The sequence below is a fragment of the Dromiciops gliroides genome, chromosome 1, assembly GCF_019393635.1.
Source record: "Dromiciops gliroides isolate mDroGli1 chromosome 1, mDroGli1.pri, whole genome shotgun sequence".
NCBI classification, from domain to species: domain Eukaryota; kingdom Metazoa; phylum Chordata; class Mammalia; order Microbiotheria; family Microbiotheriidae; genus Dromiciops; species Dromiciops gliroides.
In genome coordinates, this window is record NC_057861.1 from 171,921,611 (window position 1) to 171,945,365 (window position 23,755).

The window sequence follows — 23,755 nt, forward strand, 5'->3', positions numbered from 1 at the left end:
GAAGATAAGAAGTTTCAGTTGAGTGCTAGGTTCCATAACTGGATTGGAAAAGTTACGAAGTGGGTGGAATATGAGGAAGTGGAGAAAAACTAATATACATGGCTTTTTTCTAGGTTTCTGTCTCTGCAAGGGGGAAGAATTCTAAGATGAAAGCTTGTAAAGATGGAAGGGTTAATTTTTCCCCCCCTTTGCAGCATTTGTCAAACCCTTGAGTTGACAAAGTCTCACTCTTCTGCTTTTCCCCTTTCTCACTTTGTTGTCATCCTTCCTCTCTGCCTGCTTTTTTTTTTTTTACCAAATTTGTTTTATTCTTTACACTTCCTCATTCATCTTGATTCAGTCATTAGTGCTGCTTCCTTCTGAAGGAGCATCCTTCTGTAAGTCTTGTCTTTCCTCCTGTAGGCTGACAAAGTACAGTGGAGCATCTGACACAGAGCACCACTGTTTGTGCATGGCTGAAGACAGTGGTGATTTTATAGCAGCCCCGGGCAATTCACATCCACGAAATACAAGTTCGGGACTCTGCACCAGATGCTTCTTCTTGTGTTTCTGCTTCTCCTCGGGAGAGGTGTGCAGGAGATCTTTCACGAGAGGCATGTTGGCACGGGGAGATCTTCACTGCCGGAAAAGAGCCTCTGCCTGCTTTTTACTTGGACCAATACCTCTAGCCTCAAGGCCAGATCAAAACTCTTTAGGGAAGATGAGGAGTTTAGGCATTCAAATTTTCCAGTATCTGTAACCTTGATTTCCCTGTCAGTGCCTACAGGATATATTATCAATGTAGCATTACAAGTGATTTTAGGTAAGACTGTCTCAAGGTGTGGCTGAGGTAGAGTGAAGAAGTTGAGATGACAAATGAATCAGGGTGCCTGAGTGGGCATCAGAATGAAAGTTGGAGACCCCAAGTAATAATGGCAGGACTTGAAGTGAAGAGGAAGACAATGAAATAGGTATTGAGTTACTTCTTGAGAATGATGGACAAATGACATGGGAACAAGTAGCTGACAACCAGGATGTAGGGCAGTATAGCTAGATGGAGTGATTCTCAAGGAAGAAGTTGTGGATTTGGGGCACAGGGGAGAGGATCTGAAAGCAGCAGTGAGGAACAAAGAGTATGCCTACTCTTCTTGGCTTAATGTTTCAGGCATTTGAGAAAAGATGCATCATTTCCCACTTGGCTCCACTCCTCTGGCAAGCTTACATCATGCCCTCCAGAATTTCATCAGCCTATAAGATCTTATCAACTCTCAAACTCACACCTCCTCAATACCCCTTACTGCTGGGGCCCCTCCTCTCTCTGATTGGAGGGAGTGTAGGGTGGACAGATCTTTCTAGATCTTCTATTTAAGAGGGGCACTAAGGGCAGCCATCTCATCATTTTCTGCTCTGCTGCTCTCCTCTGGACTTTCATCATGCCTCCAAACCACTACCCTCCCCTGCTCCTGACTATTCCTTGGCCCCTCTACTCCTATCTTTTTTTAACATCATTTTATATCCTGGCTTTCCCCATCAGATTTTGAGTTCCTTGGAGTTAGGGACTGTCTTTCATCTCTCTCCATATCTCCTGCATTTAGCAAGGTACCTGGCACATAGTAGGTATTTAACAATATTGACTGTACAACAGACTGAAGTAGGATCATAGATTTAGAGATGGAAGAGATCTTAGAGGCCATCAAGTCAAACCCCCCTCATTTTATATGTGAGGAAACTAAGGTGCAGAAAAGTTAAATACTTTGCTCACAGTCACACAGCTAGTCAGTTGGGTTTTTTTTTTTGGTGTTTTTTGTTTGTTTGTTTTTGTTTTTGTTGGGGGTGATGAGGGTTAAGTGACTTGCCCAGGGTCACACAGCTAGTAAGTGTCAAGTGTCTGAGGACGGATATGAACTCAGGTACTCCTGAATCCAGGGCACTGCTTTATCCACTGTGCCACCTAGCTGCCCCTGCTAGTCAGTTTTTGAGGTGGAGTCTTAAGCTGTGTCTTCCTGACTCCAAGTTCCGTGCCCTACCCACAATGCCACAGAGCAAGGGATATAGTGCCTCATGAAGGGAGCTGGGTTTTTATTAGTGTAAGGAGGTGGAAAAAGTATGAAAGGAAGAGTTCTAAAATGAAGGGCAGCTTTTAAACAATAGGATGGGTTCTAGAGCACGCAGTGGAAGAGGAAAGTAGAGTAAGATAGTGACTCAGGATAGTAGAGTTGTTAGATGAGGATGAGGGGTAAGGGAGTGATAGCTGGGGAAGGCAGTTTTCTCACAGGCAACTTCCCAGGGATTCAGAGAGGAGAGTTTTACAAATCATAGGACAGTAATCTGTCACATTCTTCCCAGTAGGAAATACATAATAACTACATACAGTCCCAACTTGGATGTTGATTTGGTTTCCTCATCTCAGGGGCTATGTGACTAAGGCTCTGGTCTGGGGCTGGGTACAAATGACTACGTAGAAAGAGGCCCGCACTTTAGGGTCTAAATGGTTATGGAGGGCTAAAATTACTTAGCTGCCTAAACTAAGGTGTTGACTTTGTCACAGGAGAGATCTGATATTGACATAAGTTTACACTAAGTTGCAGGAGACTGATATCAGGTCTTTTCTTCAGGTCTAGTTTTAGGTATAGAGAAGGAATCTGAACCTGAAAGTAGGAACAGCTATAGAGCAGGGTGGGGGAAAGAAGAAGAAGAAAGAAAAGGTTAACATGAGAAGGCAATCTCGGTTTACTTCACAACCTTGCTAGGGCTGGCCTGCCTTTAAGAATGGAGAAAGGACACTTCAAACCCTGGAGGAAAGCTTTACTTCAGGATATATGGTTTTAAACAATATAGAAATAGTTTTACTAAGAATTTGATGTATTCTACTTTAAGAATCCCCCCTACTCCCGCCCACATGCATACACATAACACATAACTACTCTGAGGGGTGAATGATGTAGAGGAAAGAATACTATCTATGGATTCAGGGGACCTGGATTTTAATTCCAATCCTCCTTATTATATGACCTTGGACAAGTTTTTTAACCTTCCTGAAACTCATTCTTCTCATCTTATAAAATGAGGAAGTTAGACTAGATAATTAAGATAACTAAGATAATTAAGAGGCAGCTGAGGCACTGAGCCTAGAATCAGGAATACCAGAGTTCAAATCAGGTCTCAGATACTTGCTAGCTATGTGATCCTGGACAAGTACTTAACTTCTTTCTATGCAGTTTCCTCAATTGCAAAATGGGGACAATAATAACACCTATGCTTACAAATGTCAAATATTTTACAAAAATATTTACAAATATTTGTAAAGCATTTAGCACAGTGCCTGTAGGCTTAATAAATGCATGTTTCCTTTCTTCCTTTCAGGCGTTGGCACTTGGAAAAAATTTTTCTTGAGACACTAATGCACTGTTGGTGGAGTTGCGAACTGATCCAACCATTCTGAAGAGCAATTTGGAACTATACCCAAAGGGCAATCAAATTGTTCATATCCTTTGATCCTGCAATAATACCACTTCTAGGTCTGCATCTCAAAGAGATCAGAAAAAATGGGAAAGAACCTACATGTACAAAAATATTTCTAGCAGCTCTTTTTGTGGTGCAAAGAATTGGAAATTGGGAGAATGCTCATCACTTGGGGAATGGATGAACAAGTTGTGGTATATAAATATAATAGGATATTATTGTGCTGCTATAAGAAATGATGAGCAGGAAGGTTTAAGGAAAACCTGGGAAGATTTAAATGAAGTGAGCAGAACGAGGATAGCACTGTACACTGTAACAACAATAATGTGCAGTGATCAACTATGGTTGACTCAGTTTTCTTCAGCAATATAATGATAAAAGACAATTCCAAAAGACTCATGATGGAAGATGCTTTTCACCCCCAGAGAAAGAACTGAGGAAGTCTGAATGCAAATCAAAGTGTGCTATTTTCACTTTCTTTATGTTTTCATAGGCTTTTCCCCTTTTGTTCTGTTTCTTCTTTTACATGATTAATATGGAAATATGTTTCACATGATTACACATATATAACCTACATTAAATTGCCTACTGTCTTAGGGAGAAGGAAGGAAGAAATATTGGAAGTCAAAGTTTTATTTTAAAAATGAATGTTGCGGCAGCTAGGTGGCACAGTGGATAGAGCACCAGCCCTGGAGTCAGGGGGACCTGAGTTCAAATCCAGCCTCAGACACTTAACACTTACTAGCTGTATGACCCTGGGCAAGTCACTTAACCCCAATTGCCTCACCACACACACACACACACAAAAGAATGTTAAAAATTGTCCTTACATGTAATTGGAAAAAATAAAATACTATTAAAAAACTTTTTGCTTAAAATGTTTAAAATCTTTTTACTGTTCTAAAGAAAATAATGAGGGACCTCTAGGTCCCAAATTTCCTCCCCTCTGAACTGTCTTTTTCAGTTATTTCTCCCAGGCTGATAAGAAAGGGGATCGACAGCCTCTTTCCCACAAACAAATCAGGTTTTATTAATGGGAATAAAATATACAGCAAAGGTGGAATTAATAAAGTCAAGGACAAGGGAATAGGGAAAGAGGAAAAGGAATAATCTCCCTGGCTCTAGCAAAGGTCAACACAATCCCAAACCTGCTTCCAACTCAGCTAATTCAAAGAGTTAGATTCATTTTTATTAACTCACCACCTGGGGTCCGTAGTTTCAATAGGAAACAGCCTGAGCAGCTTCTTTGCAGGCTGCTCCCAGAAGCTCACCAGCAGGAAAAGACCCCAACTTCCTGTTGAGGGTCCCTTTTTCTATTTTTTTTTCTCCCTCCCCAAAGGGAAGTCGTTCAAGTTGTGTGGTTGAGACTGGTCCCCTGTTGATGACAAAGTCCACAGCCTCTGAGGACTCTCCTTCTCAGGGTTAGCCAAGTTTAAATTAGGTTTAACAGGGATGGCCAGGTGTGGCTAAAAAATCTAATCATCTTAAGTGGGTACTTAGTAGTTTCTCATTCATACCCAATTCAAACACTAAATCAATCAGGTTGGACCTCTGAGCATCTGCCAAATTCCATTATTTTACCACAGAATGAAGACACTGGCACTGTGGCTTTTCTTCCAGGAATTCCTAAGAAGAATACATCTGGGGCAACTAGGTGGTGCAGTTCAAATCCGGCCTCAGACACTTAATAGTTACTAGCTGTGGTACCCTGGGCAAGTCACTTAACCCCAATTGCCTCACTAAAAAAAAAAAAAAAAAAGGAAGAATACATCTGGTTTTGGTCAGTAAATTGAGTTTAATGCCAACCACCTATGACTCCAGGATCCCCAAACCAGTTCATGAGTTATAGCAATAGCAAAAATGGTTTCTCAATGGTTTCCTTATATACTGAATAAGTATCATTTCTTTTTAAAAATAGTTATTTTTCTCAGTGACATGTAGAGACAATTTTTAACATTCAGTTTTAAAAATTCTGAGTTCCAAATTTTCTCCCTTCTTCCCTACCTTACCCCATTCCCTAAAAAAGGTGAGCAATTTTATATAGGTTATGCAAATCATGTAAATATATTTCCATATTAGTCATGTTGTGAGAGAAGAGACAGATAAAAGGAAAAAAAAGCCATGATAAAAATATAGTGAAAATAGTATGCTTTGATCTGTATTCAAACTCCATCAATTCTTTCTGTGTAGATGTGTCTAGCATTTTCCATCATAAGTGCTTTCAATTATGAATAACTTAGCTGTTCTCAGTGTGAGAACCAGAGCACCACAACTGTGCTAAGTAAGACATTGTGAGAATGAGGGCAGCTCCACCCTGAGGAGAAAGCATGAGGTGACCTTTCTGAGATTTTGAAGGTCAGATTGGTGCCTGGAAGTTATGTCTTCTGCCTGTAAGTCATGTCAATCAATGGACCAGCAAATTAGCTTGGAGCTGTGTGTGTGGACTGCCTTCTGGTTTGACAGGGGGTTTCCAGTGGAACTGGGGCGGGGGGAGTCACTCTCTGGTTTAGCTAGGTGAAGGTGGCTTCTCTCTCTCTCTTTGCTAACCCCTAATATACTTTAATAAGTGCTTTTTTTTTTTCAGGGCAATGGGGGTTAAGTGACTTGCCCAGGGTCACACAGCTAGTAAGTGTCAAGTGTCTGAGGCCAGATTTGAACTCAGGTACTCCTGAATCCAGGGCTGGTGCTTTATCCACTGCGCCCCCTTAATAAATGCTTAATGCCCAAAGACTGGTGCTAAAGCTTCTAATTTAAGGCAACTACACATTAGATTTTTAGATATCACAGTTAGATTTTTTTCAGCTTCACATCAGCAACACAACGATCCAAGATAAGGTTGTCGGTTTTTTTGTGGGGCAATGAGGGTTAAGTGACTTGCCCAGGATCACACAGCTAGTTAAGTGTCAAGTGTCTGAGGCTGGATTTGAACTCAGGTCCCCCTGAATCCAAGGCCAGTGCTGTATCCACTGCGCCACCTAGCTGCCCCAAGATAAGTATTATTTTTGATGTGAGCTGGTATACCTCACTAATTTTCTCATCTATAAAAGATTCTAAAGAAATGATTGGTGGGGAGGCAAAATGTTATCTATTGCCTCCAACCAATACTTACAGATAAAGAAATGGAGTTAGGGTCAATTGTAGATGGCAAACAGGAATAAGCCTAGAAAATATTCCTCTCTTTCTTCTTGAGGCTGCACTACATTCTTTCTCTACCATTCCCTAGAAAACTTTCATACTGGAAACTCACTCCAGCCACAGTGACCTCTTATGGATTAAATGGCTTCTCCCAAAATATCATTAAAAGAGGGCATTCAGGCCAACCATGTCTTGTTCTTTAGGTCATACTCATCTTTCTTTGCTATGTCCCCATCCTGTGTGCCTTATGTCCCTCCTCTCCCTTTCAACTTTCTTTTATTTCTTGTGTTCCCCCATTGGAATGAAAGCTCCTTGGGGCAGAGACTGCCATTCTTTTTGTCTCTCTTTGTACTCCCAGCACATAGCACATTGACTGGCACAGGCTCTTAATGAATGTTTCTTGACTTGTTGACTGAGAAGAATTAAGGGAATGTAGGAAAATAGATCTAGAGCTGAAAGTGTTGTCAGAGTCTATCCAATCTAATTCTCTAATTTTACAGTTGAGGAAACTAGGGCCCAAGGAAACTAAATAACTTTCCCAAGACCATCCAGGAAGCAAGTGTCAGAGACAGGATTCGAACCTAGAACTTGTGATGTCAAAGCTAATACTGGTCTGCCTATGGATCTGATTAATGTCTTCCAGTATTTGTGAAGATAAATTAAGCAATAGGAAAAAGATTAGATTTGAACATCATAATTGGTTGAGGAACCTTAGAAAGAAGAAAAGGAAGGTGGAATTCTGATTTCCTCTGCCAGTAAACATGATGATGATGATTTGTCCAATAGAGACGGGATCTTGCTGTCCTGGGCTTCAGCCCATGAGTCTGTGAACCATTTTTACTTGCATATCCCCAGAGTTGGGTATAGCAAATAACAGTGAATAAAAGAAAAAGGATGTCATTGTTTGTCCTTGGTTTGAATTTCTGATTTAAACTGTAACTGTCCAAAGCCAGTCTCCAAACTTTAAAGCATAGTCTGTAAATGTGCAGTAAACATGTTGACATCCACTTGGGACTTTTGTTCAGTACTATCAAATTTGGGGGTGTCCAATTTATGAGACTGAGTAGCAGACAAGTATGGAGAGGCTGCAAAAGGATACCACAAAGCCACAAAATATAAAAAGACCTAGCAAAAGGCCCTTAGCACATTGAGTTAATCCTCTGTGGAGCAAGTATTGAGAATATGGGCAAGAATTGTACAGGGTTGTGATCTCTACTGATGGAGGAAACACCAGTCATAAATCCATTGAGATATTAAAGAAGTGTGTATTTGTATGTGAACTGCTTATGTATTTGTAAGGAAATGGGGAATGGTCTCCTCTCAATAAGAATATGAAAGTCACCATCCAAATTACACTCCTCTAAACCTGTTTGAAGAAAACAGTCTCCTTCTCTTTCCCCCTACTCCAGCAAACAAAATCACATGGTTCAGGGAAACCCAGAACTGGTCTCAATTAGGTCCTCTCCTGAGCTGTGTCTATATAAGGGAGGAATTGAAGAATTATCCCTCTATCACCTTCCCCATTGGCTAAGAAATACTGCATTCCAATTAGCTAGTTTTTTTGTGTAGATTGTAACCCTTGAGTAATCAGACCAATGATGAAAAAGGGGAGGGTCCATTCACATTAGGGACTAGGAGATAAAAGGGGCCTTCAAGCCTCCATTTTTTGGTCACTTTCCAGCTGCACATGGCCCATTCTTGAGAGAATGACAATAAATAAGCCTTTGACACATCGCCATTGCTGAGTTCTGGAAAATTATTGTGGGAGTCATTTTCCTCACAGTATTTATGTATACTTTCCTACACATGTATGTTTATACATGAATGTGTATATGTACATATGCATTTGTATATACATGTCTGTATCGTTTAGTTATAAATATTGTCTCTAAATTCCTCATACTGTAGTAAAGTATTGCAAGAGTCTGACTAAGTTTGTGATGTCCTGAAGGTCACCTGGGATACATAGGAATGTGGAGTTAGATGCTAACTCCACAGGTATCCCCAGGTAAAGTGGTATGGTAGGAAAAGCCTGGAGAAGAGAACATTTGAGGGAGACATGGTGGAAGGAAGGAAGGAAGGAGGGAGGGAAGGAAGACAGGTTTAAGTGTTTACTATGTACAAGATGCTGTGCTACATAGTGTGAGAAAATAATGGGATTTGGCAGATACTCAAAAGCTTACCTGGAGATTAATCTAAATTGATTGAATTAAGTGAGAACGATTGATATTGCTGATTAGCCTACTTCAAGTTAATTAGATTGTAACCACATCTGGCTAGTCCTTAAGAAGGTATTGTTCTCGGGGCAGCTAGGTGGCGAAGTGGATAGAGCACTGGCCCTGGAGTCAGGAGTACCTGAGTTCAAATCCGGCCTCAGACACCTACTAGCTGTGTGACCCTGGGCAAGTCACTTAACCCCAATTGCCTCACTAAAAAAAAATAATTAATTAATTTAAAAAAAAAGAAGGTATTGTTCTCAGAAGCTAAGGACTTTGAACTCAACTCAGACCACCTTCAAGTCCAATGAACCAATGGATTTGGATGACGCCTACCAATCAGCTTGAAGCAGTGTGTAAGGAACGCCTCTGCTCCAGACCTATAAAAAGCTTCCACACTCAGTTTGAGGGCAGTTCTTGGTTGAAGCAGTCTGGTGGCAGAGGACTTGAGGAAGAACTGGACCAGGCTGGAACTTTAGGCTAGATAGGCCTTTTTTTTTTTTTTTTCAGGGCAATGGGTGTTAAGTGACTTGCCCAGGGTCACACAGCTAGTAAGTGTCAAGTGTCTGAGGCCGGATTTGAACTCAGGTACTCCTGAATCCAGGGCCGGTGCTTTACCCACTGTGCCACCTAGCTGCCCCTAGATAGGCCTTTTCTTAACTTTCTAAACTCCACATGTTCTCTTTTTTCTAATACCTAGTATGCTTAATAAATGCTTAATGCCCAAAGACTGGTGCTAAAGCTTCTAATTTAAGGGGACCACACATTTAGATTTTAAACATCATAATAGCAAATGTATTTGTAAATGTAAATGTAAAAAATGTAAATATTGGGGATGCAAATGCAAGCAGAAAGATAAGATCCCCTTAAGGATCTTATATTCTTTTTTTTTTTTGCAGGCAATGGGGGTTAAGTGATTTGCCCAGGGTCACTCAGCTAGTAAGTATCAAGTGTCTGAGGCTGGATTTGAACTCAGATGCTCCTGAATCCAGGTCCGGTGCTTTATCCACTGTGCCATCTAGCTGCCCCCCTTGGATCTTACATTCTAAAGAGGAAATCCATCACATAAAAGGGAGATGGGGGTGGGGAGGGGGAGTGAAGAAGTGGGAAAAGATGAAGGGAAAAGGAAGGAGAAGAAGGGAGAGCAAAGGTGCCTGACAAGTGGATGTAGTTTGGAAGGAAGTACAGGACCAGGAGAGTCCATCCTGGCCTACTCTAAAAAGTAGAGGTTTCAGGAGGAACTTGTCAATGAGTGAAAAGGGCAGGCATTACAGAGGGATGTTCCAGATTGGGAAGGCTACAGGGATGGTTGGATGTTGTGAGGCTAGGATTCTTTTATTCCTTTTTCCATCTCTTTAGTGGTATGGACTTAATAAACTGTGAAAAAAAAGTTATTAAAAATGGATTTCTTGGGGGACCTAGAGATCAGCTTCTCAGTCCTTTCTTTTCCCCCACTCCAGAAAGTCCTGTTCTCCTTGATTTGTTACTAACCCAAGGGAACAAAAGGGAGATAGACTCTTTTGTCTAGCTCAGTGAAGGACTGATGAGATCAAACCACACATAGATAATGGAGAGAGTCTTTTACATTTCTTCTCCCTGATGTCATTTGTAGAGTTAATTTTTTTTTTGTTGGGGCAATGAGGGTTAAGTGACTTGCCCAGGGTCACACAGCTAGTGTCAAGTGTCTGAGGTCAGATTTGAACTCAGGTCCTCCTGAATCCAGGATTGGTGCTTTATATACTGCACCACTTAGCTTGCCCCCTGTAGAGTTCATTTAATGTAGACCCTCAAGTCATGTCAATCAATGGAATTGAATGATGCTAACCAATGATCAATGTATAATGACCCACCTCTATCACAAGAAGATAAAGGGGCAGCTAGGTGGCACAGTGGATAAAGCACTGGACCTGGATTTAGGAGTACCTGAGTTCAAATTCGGCCTCAGACACTTGACATTACTGGCTGTGTGACCCTGGGCAAGTCACTTGGCCCTCATTGCCCAGCAAAAAAAAAAAAAAAAAGATAAAAACTCTTGGAAGAGGCCATGAGTGCTCTCTCTCTCTCTCTCTCTCAGCACATACTCTTGGCTCTCCCTCTGCCCCCCCCACCTTTTGCTTGAGCTTATTTTTTTATTTTTTCAGAAAATAAACAGATTTTTTTTAAAGTTTTGAGTTCCAAATGTTATCTCCCACTTCCTTCCCTACCTTCCCCCGATTGAGACAGTAAGCAATCAGATATAGGTTATACATATACAATTATGTAAAATGTTACCATATTAGTAATTTTGAATAAGAAAACTTGAATAAAAGAAAAAAAATGAAAGAAAGTGAAAAATAGCATGCTTCAGTCTGTGTTAAATCTAGATCAGTTCTTTCTTTGGAGGTGGATAGCATGCTTCATCATTAGTCCTTTGGGATTGTGTTGGATCATTGTATTGCTGAGCAGAGTTAAGTCATTCTTCGTCAAACAATATTGTTGTCTCTGTGTACAATGTTCTCTTGGAGAGCCAAGAAGCTCACTTCAAAGTACATCAATTCATACAAGTTTTTCCAGGCCTTTCTGAAATTGTCCTGCTTGTAATTTCTTATAGCACAATAATATTCTATCATCATCATATACCACAGTTTGTTTAGCCATTCTCCAATTTATGGGCATTCCTTTGATTTCCAATTCTTATCCACTACAAAAAATTGGCTCTCCCTCTTACGGCAATGTAGGTGCTAACTACCATCCTCTCTCCCTGATTTCTCTACCATGTTGCCTGAGACTATGAGAAGTTAGGGAGACATGTAGCCAATCTTTTACTGGGATATATATTATTAATATTAATTAATAATAATATTATTAATAAAAAATGCCCAAAATGGTGCACCAGCAATTAATTAAAAAAAAACACACAAAACATTTATATAATGCCTACAATGTTTGAGGCATTGTGTTAAGTGCTTTATAAATATTATCTTGATTTATCCTTATAACATCTCTGAAAAGTAGATGCTATTATTATTCCTATTTTAAAGTTTAGGAAACTGAAGCAAACAGAAGTTAAATGACTTATGCAGGATCACACAGATGTTGTGTCTGACGTGGGCTTTAAACTTATGCCTTTGTGACTGCAAAAACATTACTATAATCACTGTGCCATCTAGTTGCAGTAGTGTTGTCACTAAATCAAAGTTTAGTGACTTTTAAGGCATAGGTCCAAATGGCTTTCTAAAATTGACCATTTTACAAAGTTTTTATAAAATTTGCTAATCTGATGGATATAAGGTAGACCTCAGAGTTCCTTTAATTTGTATTTCTGTAATTAGAGATATTGGAGTGCTATTGACAGCTTGGAATTCTTCCTTAGGAAATAGCCTGTTTCATAGTCTTTGACCATTTATCAACTGGGAATGACTCTTATTCTTATACATTCCAATCAGTTCCTAATGTATCTTGAAAGTGAGACCTTTCTTGGAAGACTTATCATAAACTGTTTCTCAGGCTTATCAGTTACTTTTCTAATTTTAGATGCATTGGAGTTTTTTGTGCAAAAATTTTAAAATTTTACATAATAAAAATTGTCCATTTTATCAAGTGACCATCTATATCTCTGTTTGGTAATGATTTCTTCCCCTATCCAAAGACTGAAAAGAAAATTCTTCCCTATATTTCTAATTTGCTTATGGCATGACCTTTTATATCTAGGTAAGGTATTGTATTGTAGTTTATCTTGGTGTATGGTATGATGTTGGTTTATACCAAGTTTTTTTTCAGATTGCTTTTCAGTTTTCCTAGCAGGTTTTGTTAGAATAGTGAATTCTTACTCAAGTAAAAAATTACTCCCTCATTTTATAAAAGAGGAAGCTAAGACCCAAAAAGTTTAAGTGACTTTCTGAGGGTCACAGAGGTAGTAAACAGCAGAGGTGAGATTGGACCTAGGGCCTCTGACTACACAATCATTTCTCTGTCCTCTTTACCATGAACTATGAACTACAACCTGACTACTTTAAACAAGTTATTTATTATGAAAAATGGGACATGAACAGAAGAATAGTCAGATACATGTTACAGTAATTCATTCAGAAGTTAACTAATGTGAATTAATTCCCATATTGAAACTGTGAGAATTGGAATGACACCCCCTACTGGGAGGACATTGTGAGCTCTGACCTGAAAAGAAACCATGTGACTTTAGCATCCAGAAATGACCTTTTCTAGGGTTTCAAAGGTCAGATCAGCATCAGGAACTGATGTTTGCTGCCTGTGGGTCCTGTCAATCAGAGCTACCATCCAATTAACTTGGAGGTATGTGTGTGTGTGTGTGTGTGTGTGTGTGTGTGTGTGTGTATGGCCCTGTTTCCTGTTTCACAGGAGGCTTTTGGGAGGCCTTTTGTTTTGGGACTGCAGCTTGGCAGGAGGACAGATACTGAGCTCTCTTAGATAGTTAGATGAAGTTTGCTTTTTACCTCTCTCTCTTCACTAACTTCTGATGCACTTTAATAAATACTTAAAAGTCTAAAATCTTGCTAAAGCTTCTAATTTGAGGCAACCACTCATTAGATATTAGACATCATAGCTAGAATTTTAGGCCCTTATAAAACTAAAGAGCCCCAGAAAGCACCTTTGTTGACAAATACAGGACTTATTTGCTAAGCAGAAACATGTCATCCATGGACAATGTTGATTTAGAATATAAACTCATTTGTAAAATCTTAAAGAGAAGGATGGTAATAGATTATAAGCAATATTGCTTCATAAAACAGTGAGAAACAGTGGAAGGTGAAAACCAGTTTTCTTTTTTTTTTTTAACTTAGTGAAACTGGAAGGAGGAAAACAAAACAAAGAATGACAGAAAAGATCTGCAAAGGTTTTTTGTTTTTTGTTTTTTTTAAATAGCAAAACACTTTTAACTACCAGGGATAGTGAAGCTACCATATATACAGCTGTGGTAACAGTGAGGACAGAAATGGCACTGAAGAGAATAAATATATGAAATACAAATATGTTAGATGAAATGTTCATAGAGGAAATCCATGCTAGAGGTAACATAATCATGAAGGTCACTAAGCAATCAATCTACAAGGTATCTAAAGGAAGGGGAGATACAAAAGGTTTGGTGGGAGAAAACTTGAACTTTATTAATTTTTAAAAGCTGCCAGAATACATCTATAAGTATTGATCTACCTTTCTTTAACATAGTAAATAATATTTATCTTAATCCGAGAGCAAACATCATATAAAATGTAGAAAAGTTAGAGGTCTTTCCAATGAAATCATGGGCAAAGAAAGGATGACCATCATCGCTATTTAAGATAGGGCTAAAACACTAGTTATATCAATAAGACAAGAAAAAGGCATTGAAACAATAAATAGTCAAAGAGAAAAGAAAATTATCACTTTTTTCAAATGACATGAATATCCTAAAGATTCAACTAAAAAAGTCATTAATAACTTCTGCAAAGTTGTAGAATTTAAGATAAATACACAGAAATCATTAACATTCCTTAACTAATAAAACCCAGCAAGAAGAGCTAAAAAGAGAAATCCCATTCAAAGTTATTACAGAAGCTATAAAACATTTGGAAGTATATATTCCAAGATTTCCTCAGGGATTATATGACTCTAGAACACACTCTATGGAAATTCCAAAAAGTCTAAATATTTGAGAAAATGTTAACTGTTCGTGGGTAGGTCAAGACAAAATAATAAAAAATTACCTACTAAATATATCTTATTCTACCTAAAATTACCTACTCAAATTATTTATTCAGTGCTGTATCAAACTCCCAAAAGAATATTTTGTAAAGCTAGAAAAAGTAATGACAAAATTCATATAAAGAAACAAAAAGTTAAGAACCTCAAGGATAATAATAAAAAGAAAAGTGGGAAGTAAGGGTAGTGATTATCAGTACCAGATCCAAAACTATACTACAGAGCAATAATCATTTTAAAAGTAATGGTTAGGGGCAGTTAGGTGCCACAAGTGGATAAAGCACCGGCCCTGGATTCAGAAGGACCTGAGTTAAAATCTGGTCTCAGACACTTGACACTAACTGTGTGACCTTGGGCAAACCACTTAACCCTCATTGCCCCGCAAAAAAAAAAAAAAACAAAAAAAAAGTTATGGTTAAAAAGAGGATGTCTACCAGTGGAACAGATTACATAGACAACATACATAAGTAGACACAGCAGAATTGTATTTGATAAACCCAAAGAACCCAGCTATAGGGGTGGGGATGGAAGAAGGATGTACTATTTTTTTTTTAATCTGTCATTCTAGACAGAATTCTGGCAGAAATTGGGTTTAGACAAACAACTTAAACCATATGCCAAAATAAGCTCCAAATGGCTATATGAGTTAGATATAGAAAGTCACATCATAAACAAGTTTGAGAAGCAGAGAAGTTACTTTTTGGATCTATGATTAGGAAGAGTTCATGATTAAACGTGATAGAGAAGATCACATAAGATAAAAATGAACAATTTTGATAATATAATATTTGGAAGGTTTTGCGCAAATAAATCTAATGTTGTAAAAAAAATAGAAGGAAAAGAGATAACTGGGGAAGGGGAATCTTTGTTAATACATGTCTCTGATAAGCATCTTATTTCCAAGATATATAAGGAATTGATTCAAATTTATAAGACAGACACATTCCCAGTAGATAAATGGTCAAACTATATAAGCAAGCTCTTTTCTAAGAAAGAAATCCAGGCTATCAACAACCATATTTAAAATTATCCAAATCAATAATAATTAGAGGATAGAACACCGGCCCTGGAGTCAGGAGTACCTGAGTTCAAATCCGGCCTCAAACACTTAACACTTACTAGCTGTGTGACCCTGGGCAAGTCACTTAACCCCAATTGCCTCAATAAAAAAAAATTTAAAAAAAAATAATAATTAGAGAAATACAAATCAAATTAATTTTGAGGTTCTCCCTCTTTTCAAACTGACAAAAATGACAAAAAATAAAATGACAAATGTTGGAGGGACTTTGGGAAAACAGGTCCACTAGTGGATCTATGAGAAAATAATGATTGATAAATGTATTTCTTGCAGGGACCCAGGATCAGTTTCTCAGTCCTTTTTCCTCCCCACTCCAGGAAAGTTCAGATCTTGTCTGGGACAAACCAAAGGAACAAAAGAAATGGAAATAGACTCTTTTTTTCTAGCTCAGTGAAGGACTGATCAGACCACACCTAGATAATGGACTTTGTCTTGAGCAACGTGAGAGTCTTTCCCTGTTGTCATCTGTAGAATGTATTTTAATGTGTACCACTTTCAAATCATGTCAACCAATGGAATTGAATGATGCTAACCAATTAGCTTCTATCAAAAGGATAAAACCCTTGGCCATGCCAGGAGCTCTCTTTTGATTGATGCTTGGCCCTCTCTTTCTGGATGTGCTCTTGGCTTGGCTCTCCCTCCCTCTTAGGACTGTGCAGGTTTCTTTCTTTCTTTCTTACTTTTTTGGAGAAGCAATTGGGGGTTAAGTGACTTGCCCACGGTCACACAGCTAGTAAATGTCAAGTGTCTGAGACCGATTTGCACTCAGGTCTTTCTGACTCCAGGGCTGTGCTCTATCCATGTGCCACCTAGATGGCCCCCCTGTACAGGTTTTATAGGTCTTCTGAACTCTCTGGGATCTCCTTGAGAACACATGCTTATCTCTCTGGGAGATAGCATGGGTCTTTTGGGGGCTTTCCTCCTGCTCTAGTTAACTGTCATGCTAAAGTTCTCTCCCCCGCTTTCTCTACCACATGGACATTCCTTTACTGTTATATAATATTAAATAATATAAATGCTTACTGCAAAAACTGGTGCAATAGCAATTAATTTTAAAAACACAGTTTTAGCTTAATTTTAAGAAAACAAAAATGTTTATCGTAGCTGACAATTGGTCCAGTCATTTTTTGGAAAACAATTTGTTACTATGTCCAGATAACTGCTGAATTATGCATAGCCTTTGATTTAGCTATATCACTACTAATCCTATACCCTAAAGAAATCAAAGAACATAGAAAAGGAACTATATATACAAAAAAAATGCATGAGACATGTGCTAGCTGTGTGACTCTGGGCAAGTCACTAAACCCTCTTTGCCTCAATTTCCTCATCTGTAAAATGATCAGGAAAAGAAAATGGCAAAGCACTCCAGCATATTGGCCAAGAAAACTCCAAAGGGTGTCACAAGAGTTGGACATGACTGAAATGACTGAACAAAAACATACAAAAAATGTTTATAACAATTCTTTTCAGGTAACCCCAAACTGGAAACTAGGAGATATCTTTCAATGGGGGTAATGGATTAAATAAATTGTAGCGTATGAATGTAATGAAAATGCTATTGTCCATAAGACATTATGCTTTGAAGTGACTTTTACAGGAACAGACCCTTGTCATTGGGGGCTGGGGGGGGTGGGGTGGGGTGGGGGGCGGGCCTAAGGCCAAAATAGAAAAGTCCTGGGTTACATCCAGCAGAGATTGGGGGATAGGGGTCAGTGTTTGATCAGAAGGGAAGAAAGGAAAGAAGGCATTGGCAGGAAAGTTGAGTGAGGTACTGGGATAGGGCAGGGGGAGAGTGATCCCTTTGCCCCCGCCGGCCATTGCTAGAGTCTTTCAGGCTCCCTGATGGATGCCTATGGTTAGCCTGCTGGCGGGGAAATGGGGGGAATGTGGGTTCCACTTGAAGTCATTCAAATTTATTCTAGGAATTAAAAAGATACAGTCTAGTTAACATAAGATTGGTTTTGATCAAATTTACATTTTTCTACCGTTAATTTAATTCTCTGCATTAGAACTCACAGCACAAAAATAAAATAAAATGGATATTTATATTGTAGCCACAATGAGCGTGGTGGCAATGAGGTAAATTTGAAATCATATTTATTCATATATATAACAAGCCAAAAGATAGCTACAATAATCTACAAAATAATATTCTTTCCGATGTATGACAATGTATAATCAAGAAGGACATTATAACTGCACTATATAGGAAGAGCCTGTTTGATTATCCTTCTAGCAATGCATTTTCATCAAAACTCATACATATTCAGCAAAATAATGTGTTGGTGAATTCAATGACCTGTCGCAGAAGCCCAGGCATTATTCCTAGCATCTGTCTGTGAGAATTTGTTAAAGTACTTAATGACAATGTGTTTTTCCACTGAAATGCTATTTTTTTTTGTTTCCCAACCAGTGAATTTTCATTTAAACCAATATGTTTTACCTTGAACTTGCATGCAGTCAATTGGAACTGAAATATGGTTACAGATATAGGCAATATGTGGTAGGCTTGAACAGTATAAGTTTAATGTAACTCAATCAACTTTCCATGACATATAATCCTGATTTTCCTTGGGCTTAAAATCATTGTAAAATGGATGATTCTGATCTCACTCTCCTGAAGCAAGATTTGGTTAGATTTTACTCTATTCAGGGTTTTCCAGGATCTTGAGAAGGTTAGGGAGTGTCTTTCTTTGCATTGTCTTAAACTCCCACTGACTGGGCCTACCCATTAAGGGATTGGGTCAGTGACTAATATCCCAATTCCATTTAACACTTAATATTAGTTCAACTTCACAAAGGAATATTTGCTTTAAAGATATCCTAAAAATATACAAACATTTCAACCCAACCCCATGCAGAATAATCTCCCTATACTTGGTTTGTATTCCCATCCCACCCCCCAATTTAGACTTACAGCTTTGCTCAGCTCCTGCATAACACTAGTTCCACAAAGTTCACACCTAAATCAAGAGCACCAGCTTATGGTGGGCTGGAATCTCATAGCAGTGCTCCTCGAAGCCTTCTGGGCTGGCTGTAACATGGCCTGGAATCTTGGACTCCGCATCCCCATAGCTCAGGCTCCCAGGCCAGATGGAGACTACATTCTGTACCTAGAACAGAAAAGAACAGATTAAAAGATGAGTTTCTAGGGGCCACATGACCAGGGTGGGAGTGGGGAGATGAGTTGGACAGGTATCAAATAATGAAGAATAAAAATATTGACCTGCCTCATTGAGAACCCAGTTGAGATTAAGTGACATAAACTTATAGTGGACTCAGTATGGTTTCATGATTTTTCCCAGCTTCGTTCAGTAGCCTTTCAGAAGGAGCAAAGGTAGTGGATGGTAGGAGCAATCAAAAGTTGGAGTTTGGAAAGGCAAGATCATTGATAAGATAAAGGGGTAAGGGTTTTAAAAGAAGAGGACATTGTAGAGTTCAACTGGTTTACCAAGGAGTCAAGACTGAGAATTGAAGAGAGTGTATCCAGTACAGGGGTCATAGCCTGGGTGGCAGAATTCATAGCAAGGAAGAACAGGGTTTGGAGTTGCAAGGCAGAGAGAGTGGAATCACAACAGTTTCTGATCAGATAAAGGACTTTTTGCAATTCATACACATGGATATGGAATAATTGTGGATGAATGCAAAATCAAAGCATAACTACCCTCTATGTGGAGCAATTGTAAGGATGTTTGCCTCTGTTTTCTCCTTCTTGCATCTTTTTAAGTAAACCAGAGAAATTAAGTATGTCTGGTCTAAGGGATGCATGATGATGATGAGGGGTAGTGGAGAGACTGATAGCTAGGAGAGACAGTGGAAGGCAGAAAAAAGGAGAAGAGTAAATGGAGCAACCAGCGGTAGCAGAAAAGGACTTTGGAGGTTTTGTTCTCTTTCAGAAAGGTGACTTCAAAAGATTGAAGGTCTTTTCTACTTTAACCACTTTAAGATGGCCTGGGAAACTTGGCAACTGTGATGGCCATGCTACCTACAGAGCTAGTGGGGTTCTTTCTCCTGGCTTCTTGGACTTGCAAGCGGTCCCAGCTAAAATCTCACTTTCTGCAAGAATCCTTCCCTGATTCCCCTAAATGTTAGCACCTTCCTCCTATTTATGATCTCCAATTTATCCTGACTGAATCTTGTTTACCCATAGTTGTTTGCATGTGGTCTCCCCATTAGACTGAGTCCTTTGAGAGCAGGGACTGGTTTTTGTCTTTCTTTGTATCCCTAGCACTTGGCATGCTTGTTATTGTTATTTTTGGAGTGGGGAGGGATGGGAAATGGGATGAAGGAAGAGAAGAAGAAATGCAGGAGGAGAAGAAGAATGAAGGAGGAGTAGGAGAAGTATGAAGGAGAAGGAAGAGGAGAAGAAGGAGAAGGAGGTGGTGCTGATTTAACAACTGTAACACCCATTGGGTGGTTGGCTGTTTTGCCAAGGAGAGAGAGAGAGAGAGAGAGAGAGAGAGAGAGAGAGAGAGAGAGAGAGAGAGAGAGAGAGAGAGAGAGAGAGAGAGAGAGAGAAAGAGAGAGAGAGAGAGAATGAGAATTACTGTGAAGTCCATTGTGTGGTTAACTAGCTTGCCCAGAATAACCCAACTGCCTAATGATCCTGACTGACAATGTATCTGCCTTGACTTTCACACTTTTCTTAAACTCTACTCATCCTTCTGGCTTATCCTCCTCATCTTATAGTGTTGGGGATTGGTAGAAGAAAGGGCTAAGATCACAGGCATACCAAAGGCAAAGCACAAAATGATAAAGAAGGTTCTCTACAACTCTCTATCTCCACAAACAGTATCTGAAATCTGGATATTCTCTGCAGTTCAACTCTCTTGGGTTGAAAGCCCTGCTTCACCCAACTCAGACTGTCATCCCAAACCAGACTACCTCTCCTGTTTCTCCTAATCTGGCTATTCAAAGGCCAGTGATTACTTAAACTCTCTGTTGAAATTTTGTATTAAGAAGTTTCCTGATATAGTTTTAGGGAACATAAAACTTGAAAAGAGATATTGCTTCATTCTGGGTTTTTTTTTAAATTGGAATCCCCAAGACCTGGCATAGTTGTTGGCACAGTTACCTGAAAACATTTTCTATGAGGAGAGGCAGGATTGTTCAGGTATCTGTAGGGATTTCTTCTATTAGTTCAACAAACATTTAGTGATAAGGGATTGACAGGGTCATGGGGAATCAAGTTTCCTCTCTGTGCCAGCAGGTAGATGATAACAGCATGAGGCCCAGACTTGCAAGAAGTGTGGGAGAGCTGCTTAGCTGATGAAATTTGCATCTGCCTTGATCAGACCTTCACCCACACATCCCTTTTTGCATAACAGGGCCTACATGAGAGCTGAGAGGTAAGAGTGAAGGTCTTGGGTGGTGGGGGCACCAAGCAAGGGGGCTAGATTAAGTGACTTCCATAAAACAAATTGACAAATAAAACACGTGTTAGATCCTCTGTTTCCAGCGAGAGTAGGAGAGGTAGGATTTCCCACTTAGGGAAGTACCGAAAATTTCTCCTATGCCACAGATCCCTGGGAATTCAGCCAATTGCCTTGCAAGCAACTGTCAGTTGTTGGTAGACCATCTTCACTCTTTCTATCACCAGTAGACTAAAATTTTGACAGAAATGTTCTCAATAGCTTTAAAGCTTACTGTACTGACTTCAGCAGCACTGGACTTTTCCCAGGTGTCATAATAGGAATGAGTGACAGACTTGTAGTCAGGAAGACCTTGGTTCTGGTCCTACCTCAGACACATATTATCTATGGAACCCTGGACAAGTCAATAAAAGCATTAATGCTACAGGAAATTTCTAGGACTTTAAATGGAAATGGTTACCAATATTTATTGGAAGATGAGTTTCCTCATAGGAGTTCCCTTTACCAATGAAATCACAGGTTTGGTTTTTACAGAGTGGGAATAATAAAGCTTGTTGATAAAAAAAAGTTTGGATTCATCATATGAAAGGCAATTATTTATTAAGATATTCTCCATTAGGTGGCTGTATTTGTAGGATCATAGTGTCAACAACAATAGCTCAGAATAATAGCAACTCACATTTCTTTTTCTTTTTTAATACATTTCTATTGTGTTAAACATATTCCACATTAATCAGAACTAAAGGAAAAAAAATCCAGGAAAGAATTAAACAAGAAAAAGAACAAAAAGGCAACAACAAAAGCTAAAAATAGTATGCTTCCAGCTTCAATTTACATTCAGACTCCATAGTTCTTTTCTCTGAATGTGGAGAGCATTTTCCACCTTAAGTCTTTTTTTTTTTAGTGAGGCAATTGGGGTCAAGTGACTTGCCCAGGGTCACATAGCCAGTAAGTGTTAAGTGTCTGAGGCCGGATTTGAACGCAGGTACTCCTGACTCCAGGGCCGGTGCTCTATCCACTGCGCCATCTAGCTGCCCCCCCCCCCCACCTTAAGTCTTATGGCATTGACTTGGATCATTGTATTGTTGAGAAGAGTTAAGTCTATCACAGTTGATCATCACAAAATGTTGTTGATACTGTGTACAACATTATCTTGGTTCTGCTCATTTCATTCAGTATAAATTCATGTAAGTATTTGCAGGTTTTTCTGAAATCCATCTGCTTATCATTTCTTACAGCACAATAATATCCTCATTACATTCATATACCACAACTTGTTTAGCCATTCCCCACTTGATGGGCATCCCCTCAATTTCCAATTCTTTGCTACCAGAAAAAGAGTAGCTATGAATATTTTTGTACATGTGGGTCCTTTTGCCTTTTTTATGATCTCTTTGCTATATAGAACTGGTAATAGTATTGCTGGGTCAAAGAGTATGTACAGGGTTGGTTTTGTGTGTGTGTGTGTGTGTGTGTGTTTTGTTTTGTTTTGTTTTTGTGGGGCAATGGGGGTTAAGTGACTTGCCCAGGGTCACACAGCTAGTAAGTGTCAAGTGTCTGAGTCCAGATTTGAACTCAGGTCCGGTGCTTTATCTACTGTGCCACTTAGCTGCCCCCGGTATATACAGTTTTAAAGCCTTTTGGGCATGGTCCCAAATTGCTCCCCAGAATTGTTGGGTCAGTTCATAGCTCCACCAACAGTGTCCAATTTTCCTTTTTTGTTATCTTAGTCAATTTGATAGGGGTGAGGTGGTACCTCACAGTAGTTTTAATTTACATTTCTCTAATCAGTAGTGATTGAGAACATTTTTTCATATGGCTGTAGATAGCTTTAATTTCATCATCTGAAAACTTGTTCATGTCCTTTGACCATTTCTCAATTGGAGAATGACTTGTATTCTTGTATATTTGATTCAGTTCTCTCTATATTTTTGATATGAGGCCTTTATCAGAAATACTGTCTGTAAAAATGGTTTCCCAGCTTTCTGCTTTCCTTCTAATCTTGTTTGTATTGCTTCTGTTTGTTCAAAACCTTTTTAATTTAATGTAGTCAAAATGATACATTCTGTATTTCATAATATTCTCTATCTCATCTTTGGTCATAAATTCTTCCCCTCTCCACAGTTCTGACAAGTAAACTATTCCTTCCTTTTCTAATTTGCCTATGGTATCACCCTTTATGTCTAGATCTTGTACCCATTTTGACTTTACTTTGGTGTATGGTACAAGATGTTGCTCTATGCCTGTTTCTGGCCATACTATTTTCCAATTTTCCAGAAGTTTTTGTCAAATAGTGAGTTTTTATTCTGGAGGCTACAGTGTTTGGGTTTATCAAACACGAGATTGCTATATTAATTTATTGCTGTTTTTTGTGTGCCTAACCTATTCCACTGTTCTATTTCTTAGCCAGTACCAAACAGTTTTGATGATTGCTGTTTTATAATATAGTTTTAGATCTGGTATAGCTAAGTCATCTTCCTTTGCATTTTTTTCATTAATTTTCTTGATATTCTTGACCTTTTGTTCTTCCATATGAATTTTGTTATTGTTTTTTCTAGCTCTATGAAATAATTTTTGGTAGTTTGATTGGTATGCACTCAGTAAGTAAATATATTTCGGTAGGATTGTCTTTTTATTATTAGCTTGGCCTACCCATGAGCAATTTTCCATTTGTTTAAATTTGATTTTATTTGTGTGAAAAATGTTTTGTAATTGTGTTCATATAGCTTTTGGGTTTGCCTTGGCAGGTAGACTCCCAAGTATTTTGTTTGTTTGTTTGTTTGTTTTTGCAGGTCAGTGGGGGTTAAGTGACT

General features: G+C 38.9%; 1 pseudogene; it reads right to left on the reverse strand.

Annotated features, from left to right (window-relative positions):
• Positions 1 to 280: 280 nt before the first annotated feature.
• On the reverse strand, positions 281 to 597 carry LOC122736750 (annotated as a pseudogene).
• Between the last annotated feature and the right edge of the window lie 23,158 nt (positions 598 to 23,755).